The following is an 11,997-nucleotide window of genomic DNA, read 5'->3' as shown; positions in this document are numbered from 1 at the left end:
GGACACCTTCCACTAGAGCAGGTTGCTCCAAGCCCCTGTGTCCAACCTGGCCTTGAACACTGCCGGGGATGGGGCAGCCACAGCTTCTCTGGGAAAAGTCTGTGCCAGCGCCTCAGCACCCTCACAGGGAAGAGCTTCTGCCTAAGAGCTCATCTCAATCTCCCCTCTGGCAGGTTCAAGCCATTCCCCTTGTCCTGTCCCTCCAGGCCCTTGTCCAAAGCCCCTCTCCAGGTTTTCTGGAGCCCCTTCAGGCACTGGAGCTGCTCTAAGGTCTCCCCTTCAGGAGCCTTCTCTTCTCCAGGCTGAACCAGCCCAGCTCTCTCAGCCTGGCTCCATAGGAGAAGTGCTGCTTTTATCTGCAATTTCAAAGGCAGCATCAGAGCAAAGATGAGCTCTTCTCTTTCCAAAAGAGCCACATGCACTCATCTGAGTCACGGGTCTGTCATCCTGGACCGGCCCTTCTCCTGAGCACTGTTTAGGCAAACGGAAACAATTACCATTCACTTTTGTGTAAGTGCTTGAGAAACACCATAGGTGAAAGTCTTGAACTGAACTTTAACACGGAATTCCTGCAAGATGAATTTCCAGCCCTGTTATAAAAGCCTGAGCTTGTTAAGGGCATCCTGTCCGGGTCTAATTGCTCACCGGTATCGCTTCCTGGCAGGGGAAGCAGGAGTGGCACACATCCAGAGGTGGGACAGCTCTGCCACCGTGCCCACATGCCTGGCTCTGGCCTGGCTCCCTGCATCACAGTGGGAGCAGAGGGGGCATGGAGCAGCAGGCAGGAGCAGGGCAGGGAGGCAGGAGCCCTGGGGCATCGTCTTGAAGGATGCTGGGGGAGGTTCTTCCATACACACAGATTTTGTTCCCTGACATGGACAACACCCACCCTACAGCCCCTTATTGCTCTGAGCTGCTTCTGGGCATTGCAGTTGGAACTGGATGAGCTTTAAGGTCTCTCCCAACCCAACCCAGTCTGGGATTCTGTGATTCTATGATTTCAACTTTACAGTATCAGAAAAATGTGAAATCAGACAAAGGATGTAGTAGATAAATAAATCAGCTGCTCCAATAATGCTATTAACCAGAGTTTTGCACACACGTGTAGAAGCAGAGGGACAGGAGAAACCTGGTCAGGGTGCCCCAGGTTTCGTGCCAAGGTGCAGATGAGAGCACCCCAGCATTCGTGGGTGCCATCTGAACCATTTCCACCAGCAAAGCGAGATGGAAATGCCTCGTTGCAACAAGAGAACTGGGCTACCCACTGCAGGGAGCTTTCCTTTGATAAACCCCAATGCTCCCAAAACAATGCCAACAGGAATGAGCTCCCAAGGGTGCTTTGAAGTGGTTGTAGGGCTCGTTTTGTTTGCGTTAACCTATATAAAGCCAGCAAAAGGGCTGGATGCCACCGGGGAGCCCCAGCTCATACACAGGTTTGACTGCATGAGGACTTGTGGCCATTCTACTGCAGCCATAGTGAACACCCTGTCTCCTTCTGCAGCACTGGAAGTTTGGGCGCAGGAGGAGCCAACACCAGGAAGAGGAAATTTAATCACCGGATCCCAATTAAATCCAGGAAAAAACAAGGAGGGAGGGGAGGGAAGAGCAGCATCTCGCATAGCCCAGACCTTGCTGTGCACAAAACCCAGTGTTTGGCGCTCAGCTGCTTCTCCCAGGGGTGTTCCAACACTCTGATGGTGCCTGTGGCCACCATTCCTGGCTGCACATTGCGTCCATCCCTGCACTGTTGTGTTTGCTGCTCCTGGCACCCCTTTCCTGACGCCAGCATCCCTGCCAGGCAGCACAGCCACAGCCAGTGCAGGGGTGGGATGCCCAGTGGTGACCTGGTTGGATTCTAATTAGTTTTGGGGGTTTAATGAGCACAAAGCCTTTTATTTTGGCTTTGGCTGCTGCAGGGTCGGAGCCGTTGCAAGCTTTGAAGCCGCCTTCTCCAACTGTGTGGCTGTAACTGAAGGAACTCGGTTGTGCAACTTGTTGCCTTATTGAGGATAACGATTTGGGTTTAACATTTTAGGAATTACTCATGTTCTCCAAGGGGTTTGCTGGTTTCAACACATCCCTGTTAACCCTGCTGCTGCGCCCGCTGTGTGTGCAGAGCTGTAGGGACATGGGGATGGCCATTTGTCTGATCCAAAAGGATGGGGAGACCAAAATGCCCCATCCTGCAGACAGCTCCAGCTGCAGCGCTGAGTTCATGGTGGCTTCCTACAAAGGTGGCAAAACAGTTTCAGCACAGAATTTATATCATGCTGACTAAATGTCCTCGTGGCTTTGCCTCCCTGCTGCTGAGGAAGTGGGTTAATGATGAGCTGTTTAGAATGTGTACAAACTCTTCCCTTAGTATATAAAAGAGGGGCTTTGGACAAGGGCCTATAGGGACAGGACAAGGGGAATGACTTTAATCTGCCAGAGGGGAGACTGAGATGAGCTCTTAGGCAGAAGTTGTTCCCTGTGAGGGTGCTGAGACGCTGGCACAGACTTTTCCCAGAGAAGCTGTGGCTGCCCCATCCCCGGCAGTGTTCAAGGCCAGGTTGGACATAGGGGCTTGGAGCAACCTGCTCTAGTGGAAGGTGTCCCTTGGAACTGGAGGAGCTTTAAAGTCCCTTAAAACACAAACCATTCCATGATTCCATGATTTTCCTCCGTGTACCTTCCCTCTCGCAGTCATTCCCATTACTCCACTACAGGATCACTGGTGTGTGTGTGTGTGTTCCGCTCCTGTCCCCGCAGCACAGGGTCTCTTGTGTCACACGAGGACCAGACCCTTGCACAAGGGACTCTTCACGCCCCTCCGTAACCCCCCACCGCCCAAAACCCGCGCCAACAGCGCGATCCCTCCCGCCCCTTTGCGAGAGGCCACGCCCCCTTCCCCCTGACGTCACCGCCGGCGCGGGGCTGGGGCGGGGCACGGCGGAGAAGCGCTGAGCAGGGGAGCGGAGCGGTGCCGCGTTCCGGGTCCCGGATCCCGGTTCTCCGGTCCTAGTCCCAGGTAAGCGCCGCGCTGCCGGGGGTGCGGGAGCTGCGGGGAGTGGGGGGGGCACCGCCGGTGTGTGCAGTTCCGCTGCCGCGCCGCCGCCGGGGAAAAGTTTGTGGCGGCGGCGCCGGGCGGGCGAGCGGCGGGAGCCGTGTCCCTTATCACCACCACCGCGGTCCTCCCGGGGCCGGCATCCGGTGCTGCGGCTGTGCAACGCCGCGACCCCGCCGTGCAAAGCCAGCGTCCGCGGGCCGTGTGAGCGCGCAACGCTTGTGCGTGTGCAGACGCTGCGTGTGCAGCGCCCGGTAAGCGCGTGTTGCCGTGCGTGTGGAAGCGCGCACACGCCTGCGAGCGGGAGCCAGGGAAGCTTGGCTGGAGCAGGGAATCATCGCAGCAACCAACTTCTGCTCCCGCCCGCCGCACCGCTGCTTTCGGGGGGTTCTGGTCGCGTCCCAGCACCCCGCCTATTGTCCCGCTGGTGTTTGCCAGGAGAGGATGAAGAGGATGGGGGCCAGGTCTCGGGCTTGGCATCCCTGCACCCGGTGGGGAACCCTGGGTGGACGTGACCGGGTGTACTCCGGGGACAATGCACAGGCGTTTCCTGCTGTGTCCAGCCTGGAAACTCGTGGGGATGTCTTACAGCTGAGGCTGGGCTGGCTTTTCTTTCTTATCGCATGTGGGACGTTCCCTGGGAGCTTGAGGCTTTTTTAACAGTGTTGCACTGCCCGTGCATGGCATCTCTTTTCCAGCAGGGTCTGGCCGATGTTTTGCGGTCGCTGACCTTTTTGCTGGCTTCCTGGTGTGTTTGTGTGTGTTGTTTTGCAAGGGAGGGATGCTGTCCAAGGCTTGGGTTATGGCTGTTGCAAGCAGCGGTGCTTGCAGGACTGTGTTCAGCAGGAGAGGTGGACTCGGACAGAAGGAGTGTAACGGGGAGGTGTGAATCGGTGGGGAGATGTTGGAGCTTTGAGCTCTGGTGTTTGGGTACCCCTTTGGGGTTTTGGGAATATCTCTGGTTATGAAGCTGTTCAGAAGTAAATACCTCGGTAGTTACACTCAAAGTAACTTGAGTACAAAGAGGGATGGTGGTGACTGTGATGCAGTTTTGTGCCACTGCCTTAGGTAAAGCTGTGTTGCATTGAAGTCTGTTATGGACCTGGAGGTGTAAAAGGGTGTGGGATGCAAGAGCATAGATTCATAGCATTCACAGACTGGTTTGGGTTGGAAAGGACCTTAAGATCATCAAGTTCCAGCCCCATGCTGTGGCAGGAACACCTCACAAGGCTCTGTCCAACCTGGCCTTGAACACTGCCAGGGATGGAGCATTTACCACTTCTCTGGGCACCCTGTGCCAGCACCTCAGCCCCCTCATAGGGAGGAACTTCTTCCTTATATCTAACCTGAATCTCCCCTGTTTAAATTTAAACCTATTACCCCTTGTACTTGTATGCAAATGCCTAGTACAGCATCCATGCTCTGGCAGGGTGATGCTGAGGAAGCGTGTGTAATGCCCATCGCTGTCCCCCCAGCCTGTCCCTCCTGACTAAAGCTACCTGAAATTTGTAATGATTAAGTTATGACTGTTAATGAACAGAGCAGGGGTTTGGATTGAAGTTGGAGGGGGACGCATGTTGTGTTGACATCTGTGTCTGGATAGTGAAACATCCCCCTCCACTCAAGGAGGACTCATCCTTTATTCCCTAGTGCCTAGCTGCAGCAGCAGGATGCTTAGATTTGCTTAAAACCAACCAACCAACCAAATACCTGATACTGGGAATAATGTTGTCCTGGCATATCTTGTAGCTCTGAATATTTGCATCCGATTGTGGCTCTGTCTCCCATGCAGGCAGCATCAGTACCAGACCCTGCACAGGTGCCCTTGTACAATGTCTCTGGTAACACCTTTTATCTCTATTCCCCCTGTCTTCTCCCACTCTTTCCAGTGGTTAGACACTTGCCCAGGGTCTCTGTGCTCTTCCTACAGCAAGCTTTAACTCCCTGGCAGCGAGCACCAAGAGGATGCAGTTGCCCATAAAGCTTGCTGGTTCCCCATCCCGTGGATGCTCAGCCTTTCCTGAGCACATGTCCTTCAGGGTGGGGATTTTGCTGGCAAAGATGCCAGCTTTCCATATACACTTCCAAAAGAACTCGGGTAGTGGAAGAGAATGTGCTGTCAAAAATAGCAGCGTTGTTCCTTTTAATCAAGTAAAGGCTGAGCAGTGGTGCTGCGGGGAGCGATTGCAGCCCTCGCTTGCCTCTGTGCTTGACATCCTAATTATGTTTTCATTTGAATGAGGAGAGAACTATTTGTGAAGCCAAATATTTATGTCAGCCTGGTGGGGTTTGTTCAGGAGAGCTTGTGTCTATGGGAAGGAGGTGGTTTAGACACTGAGAAAGGCATTGAAATCCAGCAAGGAGCTTTTGGTCACAGAAGCCTGGCTGAGTAAAGGGAGCTCCCAGCTGGAGAGGTCAGGATGTGAAGGATGATTTGCATCCTCCTTAGTCTCCTTGTTCTCAAGAGGTCTGAAAGTTGCATCGCCTCCTGCTTTGGTGGCTGGAACAGAAACACATGCAAATAACCTCACTTTGGAGTCTCAGCCTCAGGTTTGGCTCCTGCCTTTTCCTCTCTTTTCCAGAATTAATTCCAAAAACACCTGAGCTTTGCAGCCTGCCCTGGAGGCTCCTTGGGGAGGGGAAGGAGGTGGGATGGGTTTCCAGCAGGTTTGCTGTCCCTAGAAAGGGTATGCTTTGTGTTGGCAGGGCTGGTTGGGATGCTGCTGGACCAAGGGTGTCCTGGCAGCCAGCAGCATCACAAGCAGCTGTCCACGATGGTGTAGGGCTTCTCCAAGCAGAGCGCTGAGTATCTCCTGCACATTGGCTGCGTATGGCAACTCTCAGAGGGGTGTTGTAGCCAAGTGTTGGCTTCACTAGTGGCCAGTGGATGAGCCAAGTTTGAAAGAGGGGGTACAACCTGCTGGAGAATGGACTGGGGCTTGTTAAGTAGAATATATATATATTGCAGTATATGCAGTGAAATGTTCTTCAGCACTTCATCCTTGCAGGGCTTCTGATCTGGTGTGCTCTTAAATTGCTTGATTGGGACCTCCTGGAGGGAGGCAAATGTCAGGTTTCAGAGGTGGCTTCGGTAGCATGATGTTGCTGTGGATGCTGAATTGAGAGCTTGTTCTTTCTGTTGTGGGAATCACAGTATCCCAGACCGGTTTGGGTGGGAAGGGACCTTAAAGCTCATCCAGTCCCAACCACCTGCCAGATGCAGGGACACCTTCCACTAGAGCAGGTTGCTCCAAGCCCCTGTGTCCAACCTGGCCTTGAACACTGCCAGGGATGGTGCAGCCACAGCTTCTCTGGGCACCCTGTGCCAGCGCCTCAGCACCCTCACAGGGAAGAGCTTCTGCCTAAGAGCTCATCTCAATCTCCCCTTTGGCAGGTTCAAGCCATTCCCCTTGTCCTGTCCCTCCAGGCCCTTGTCCAAAGCCCCTCTCCAGGTTTCCTGTAGCCCCTTTAGGCACTGGAGCTGCCCTAAGGTCTCCGCTTAAGGAGCCTTCTCTTCTCCAGGCTGAACCAGCCAATTCCTCTCAGCCTGTCTCCATCTCTCTCTTCATAATACCCCAGGTCTGGTGCTAGGCTGTTTGGTACCTAGGGTACCCTACTTTCTGGATGCTGCCCCACTGTGATATGGCAGTCAGCTCCACTGTCAGCACCAGCAGACAGACCCATCCAGGCTGCTCCCTAATATGAGACCTCACCTTAAAAAGCACAAAACGAGTCCCCCATCATTTCACATAGGATCTGAGCTCCGTCTTCAGAGCTCCTCGGCCCTGTGTTTGTGAGCAGGGAACAAGCCCTGCATTAACCCTGGTGAGGAGCCAGCGTTGGGCACAGGGCTGTCATTGTGAGAGGGCATTGTCACAAGCACTGTGCCAGCCTTGGCTGGGGCAGGGAGCGCGTGGACCTCTGTGCTGGCCAAGGGCGTGACTTGGAAGCAAACCCCAGAGGGGCAGTGGGAAAGATGCTCCTTGTGAAGGTGATGGGTCTGATTTCTCCCCTTAGAGCCCCTGAAGGGTGGTTTTGGTGCAAGGACACCCGTGCTTCTCAGTTATGAAGCTGTGGGGTTTATTAAGCAGCCTGAGCTTGCTTTGTGGCTATAATAATGTTTGCTTCTTTAAAAACATAAAAGGGGAAAGCACTTGCAGGACCTGTAACTTGGGCTGGTGGGAGCAGGTCCTCCAATGTGCATGTCCTGACAAGCCTCTTTCCTTCCAGCACAGAGCCTTGGCTTTCTAAATGAGGCAGAGACTTGCTCCCAGCAGGTCGGATGGTCACATCTGGTTATGGTTTAATGCTCAAGTGATGTCCCGGTTCCAGCAACACTCCAATCATCCGCAGACCGCAGTGAGGGCTAGCTTTTCAGGATGCTTGTGGCATCTATCCCTTCCCACAGTCCTCATTGCAGCCTGGGGTCCTTCATTTCTCCTGGTGGTCCTTGGAAACAAGTGATTTCAGTGGATATCTGCTCCCTTGAGCTAAAGGAAAGCATGGGAGTATGGCAAGGGCCATAGAGATGCTGTGAGGGCTGGAGCAGCTCTGCTCTGGAGACAGGCTGAGAGAACTGGGCTTGGAACTGGATGAGCTTTAAGGTCCCTTCCAACCCAAACTAGTCTGGGATCCTATGATGAGGTGCACTGATGGCTTACACAAGGGGTAAGTGAAGGAGCGCATGAAATCCCTTTGCTGCTCAGACAGTTTACAGGTCCAGCCACAGCCAAGTTCCCCCTGTGCATCTTGCTGTTTCCAGGGTAAAGTTTGTTTTTAACGGGTCAAGGAGCTGACTGTGAAGCTTCCAGCTCTTTCATCATGTCCTTGGATTCGTGTTTTCCCCCTTTACTAGCAAAGTTGGCATTTTGGGTGTGTTGTGTGTGTTTAGAAGCAAACTGGTGCCCCGCAAGCAGTATCTACTGTCTTTAATCCAGTTTTCTGGTGGAAACCTGGCACTATCTATGGGCTGACCAGTCTGCTGCTCCACTATTAACAACCCCCTGGCCTGTGCCCCACTTCCCCTATGGGATAGTTCTATTTTTAAGCTGCTGATTGCATTTGGAGTCGTGCAAGGGTTTATTTTCGGTGCCTAGAGGTTGTCATTCCCAGCTGCTCTATCAACAGGCTGCGGGGAGCGTAACACTCATTACTGATAGAAGGAAACAAATTGCAATTCCTAAGGCTAAATGTTCTGCCTGCTCTTATGTGAATAGATGCTCCAGCTCTGCCTGGATGAGATGTTGCTTCAGACCCATCAGCAGGAAGGTGCTGTACGTTGCATCCCGTCTCCTTTCCGCTGGCTGTCACATACCATCTGCATGTGAGGGTGATGGATGTGAGAGCAACTTTGTGCCCTCAGACCCGCACGTATTAAAATGCAAAGGCAGAAGGTGGCTCAACCATTTATTTGCTTTAATCCTTCCTGTGTTTCTTCATCATCTGGGTGCTTTTGCACAGATTGGAGGGATGGTGATGCATGTGTGGTTAAATGATGGGGGAAGCTTCAATAATAATAATAATGATGATAATAATGATGTGAAAGCCTTTCCTTCTCACAGGAGAAGCCTTTCCTTTTCTGCAGGCCCTGCAACAGAGTTGCTTCCTCTGCCCCTTCTCCTGCCCCTTAGGAGGATTGCCCTGGGGAGCATCCCATCATTTTCAAGAGGGGAGATGACTGCCACGAAGCAAAACCAGATGTTTTCTAGCTGACTTTAGAAAACACCCCTTCGACACAGCAAAGGAACGTGCTGTGGTATGTAGTTGCTAGGCTGGGTTGTTCATCCTGTGCTGCAGACAAGCCTTGTGCAAAGCTATCGCTTCCCTCTCCTTGGCTTGTTCTCCAGGGGGAAATCCAGGAGCTGGCCGTCTCCCTTCATGCCTGCTTTAGGTTGTGTTTTAGTGGGAAGGTGTTTGCATGGTGTGTAGCCTAGTTTGAATGACACTGGCTGTTTCCTTGGGAACAGAAAAGGCTTTTTTGGAGTTGAACAATGGTGCAAGGCAGGAGATGGGTTTCCATTAGCTCAGTGAGGGCTTTGCACTACCAGTTGTTGTGGTTGTTCTTGATGGTGGCCCACAGCACATCCTGCTCAGGGCTGATGGCATTACACCAGTGAAGTGTTGGGGCAGGGAGTACAAGACATCTTCTTGAGTTTAGAGGGGGCTGAATTTGGAGTAAGTCCCTGGAAGGGTTTGGTTGGACCTCTTGGCTGCAGCTTGGTGTTGGTACAGACATGGCTTTGGCCAGGGGTGGTGGAAGCATCCATCGGTGTTTGCTTGGGAGATGCTTGAGTTGTCCATCTAGAAGACACCTACACCAGGTAAAGAGCGGATGCAGGGGGGGATGGAACTAGAGGATCTTAAGGTCTCTTCCAACCCAAACCATTCTATGGTTTGAATAATCCACGTGATGGTCACACAGGGGCTTGAGACCAAAACCTCCCAGGTCTTGAATGCCTCCAGGAGTAAAAACACTGCTCGAGCTCAGTTCTGGTCACTGTGAGAGATGTTAAAGCTTTTACTCCTGTGTTATTCCCCACTGCTATGCCATGGGCTTCATTTGCATCCATTCCCGGTGCAGCCGGGGGGGGATGCTGGGTCCCCCAGTGAGAATTAAACAAAGAGAAACTTCTCCTTTGGTTCTACTGCTGCAGCTTCCGGACAATGGCAGCGAGCTGAAGGCAGGGAACAAAACAAGCCTTCCCTGGCCAGAAAAAGCCTCTCACCTCTGTGGCATTTCCTTGCTTTCTTTCCCCCTCCTTCGCCAGCCTCCCTTGCCAGCCCCTCGCATCCTGGCCGCAGCATTGAAAACCTGCCATCAGATTAGCTGGGCTGGGGTGGGGTTGCTCTCTGTCAGCATAAGAAGTGTTTCCCAGCCTTGGGAATTGCTCTTCTCCCTCCCCTAAGCACTGTACCTCTCATTTCAAACCCCTCTTTACCTCGTTGCTCACAAAACCCATTGTTAGCATTGTTTTCCTTTCGGTGCATGTGGCTGTGCCTTTGGGTGCAGATGGAGCTGTTAAAAGTGTGTAAGGAAGCACAGGGAATAGTTCCCAATGCACATGGCCTGGGAGCAACCAGTGCTTGCAATTCATAGGGTTTGGAGTTGGAGAAAACAAAAGAGGAGGTGGGTGGGTGCATCCTGCAGAAAAGGAAAAGGAGGTGGGGGGGGGGTATCCCACAAAAAAGGAGGAAGGAGGGCTGCATCCTTATATAAAAGGAGGAGGAGATGGGGGGTGCCTCCCACAAAAAGAGAGGAGGACGTGGGGAGTGTATCCCACAAAAAGAGAGGAGGTGAGGTGGGTGCATTCCTTAGCTTGTCTTCCTGAGCTCCTTACCTATGGATGCTGGTGGCTGCAGATCTATTGTACAAGCTGTACACCCATAGGTTTTCATCCCATGTGCTCATACAGAGGAGGACAAGGAGGTTGTTTGGGAAGGGGGTGAAAGCACAGGGTCTCCAACAACAGGCTGCGTTGGTTTTGGGGTGTTTCCTTGTTGTTTTGTTGTTGTTGTTTTAATACCAGCTTCCCAGGCTGCGTGTCCTCTCCAGCTCCTCCTTGCTGGGGAGCCAAACAGCAGCAGCCACAATGCAAGCCTTTCTTTTGGTCTCCACAAGCATTTTGTTTGGTTATCTCTGGGCATGGGCCATGGACAAAGTATTTACTGTCCCTGGGAGATGGTGATTACCCCATCAGCAAAACTGATAGCTCATGCTGCTGGCTCTGGCCTTGACCACCTTATCATCCTAAAAGTCACAGGCAATGCTGCTGCTTCCCGAGGCTTATCCTATCTGCTTTGCGCCAGACCAGGGGAAAGATGCTCTGGGATTGGGATGATCAGGTAGTGGGTGTCTTTCTCATGCATCCATCGTCTATAGCCTTGCCTAAGCCCACATGGAACCCTGCTCAGCCTGGAGGTGAAAAATAGAGGAAGGTCTGGGGTTTTCAGGTTTAGTTTGGTTGGTTGGTTCTTATTTGGAAGCTGCTTGGAGTCGGCAAATGCTGCTCAGTGCCATCAGTTAAGTGCTTCCAAGCGATTTTCCCCATCCTCTACTGAGGTGTGGCTTGGGCCTCCCTGGAGAGAGCTGGAGCTGCTTTGGAGAGGCACGTCTGGAAGTTAATTGCTGCTGAAAACCTGCTTTAATTAACTCCATTACCAGACGATCCATCTGGCCTCCTGCAGCGCCTGGTGACACCGCGTGAAACCAGGGCACAACCTGGCGATGGGGGGGACACGCTGACTTTTTCAGGTCCCCCAGGGGATGCGCTGTGGTCCCCAGCGCATCCTTGCTTTGGGCCTGCAGGGAATGGGAGATGAGAAGCTCCCCATGACCTGGCTTCAGTGTGTGCTTGAGCGCAGTGTGCTGGGCTGCATCCCCAGAGTGTGAGCAGCAATACTCCATGAACCATCTCCACCACTGATGCCCCATCCCTGACAGTGTTCAAGGCCAGGCTGGACAGGGCTTGGAGCAATCTGCTCTAGTGGAAGGTGTCCCTGCCACCTTGGAACTGGATGAGCTTTAAGGTCCCTTCCAACACAAACCAATCTGGGATTCTGTGACTTCTAGCACCTTGCCCTTCAGCCTCTCTGAGGCACAACTGGCCAGAGCACTTGGTGCTTCTCCAGCTCCTGCTCTTCCTATTAATAGGAGCTATTAAAATGTTCTCCAGATTCAGGATGCAGAACATGACCAGGCATGGAAACGTTAAGCTAAAAAACCTTTAGCCCAGCACGCTGTTTGAGCAGAGGAATGCAGGGCCCTGCAGCAGGGGTGACCTTTCCATTCCAGTGCCATGGGAAACCCTGGCGCAGGCAGGCAGAGGTGCATCCTTTAGGTAATGGGGAGGGATGCGTGCCCTGAAGGGTTTGTGTCCCAACTGATAATGCTGGGGGGGGAAATTGAGGCACGGAGCATGAGTGTTGCCTGGGTTTGTGGAGCAGCCGTGCCT

The 11,997-nt window shown here is 52.9% G+C and overlaps 1 protein-coding gene across 1 annotated transcript in view; it reads left to right on the top strand.

Annotated features, from left to right (window-relative positions):
• Nucleotides 1–2,934: 2,934 nt before the first annotated feature.
• Nucleotides 2,935–11,997, top strand: part of SH3BP4 (SH3 domain binding protein 4) — a 34,914-nt gene continuing 25,851 nt past the window's right edge. The window contains exon 1 of the mRNA XM_030488357.1: nt 2,935–3,010. The gene's annotated coding sequence lies outside the window, so the exon portion shown is untranslated. The remainder of the gene's footprint in view (nt 3,011–11,997) is intronic.

Source organism: Strigops habroptila, chromosome 5 (assembly GCF_004027225.2).
Source record: "Strigops habroptila isolate Jane chromosome 5, bStrHab1.2.pri, whole genome shotgun sequence".
Classification (NCBI taxonomy): Eukaryota; Metazoa; Chordata; class Aves; order Psittaciformes; family Psittacidae; genus Strigops; species Strigops habroptila.
The sequence above is the reverse complement of the archived record's forward strand: the minus strand, read 5'-3'. Positions and strand labels throughout refer to the sequence as shown.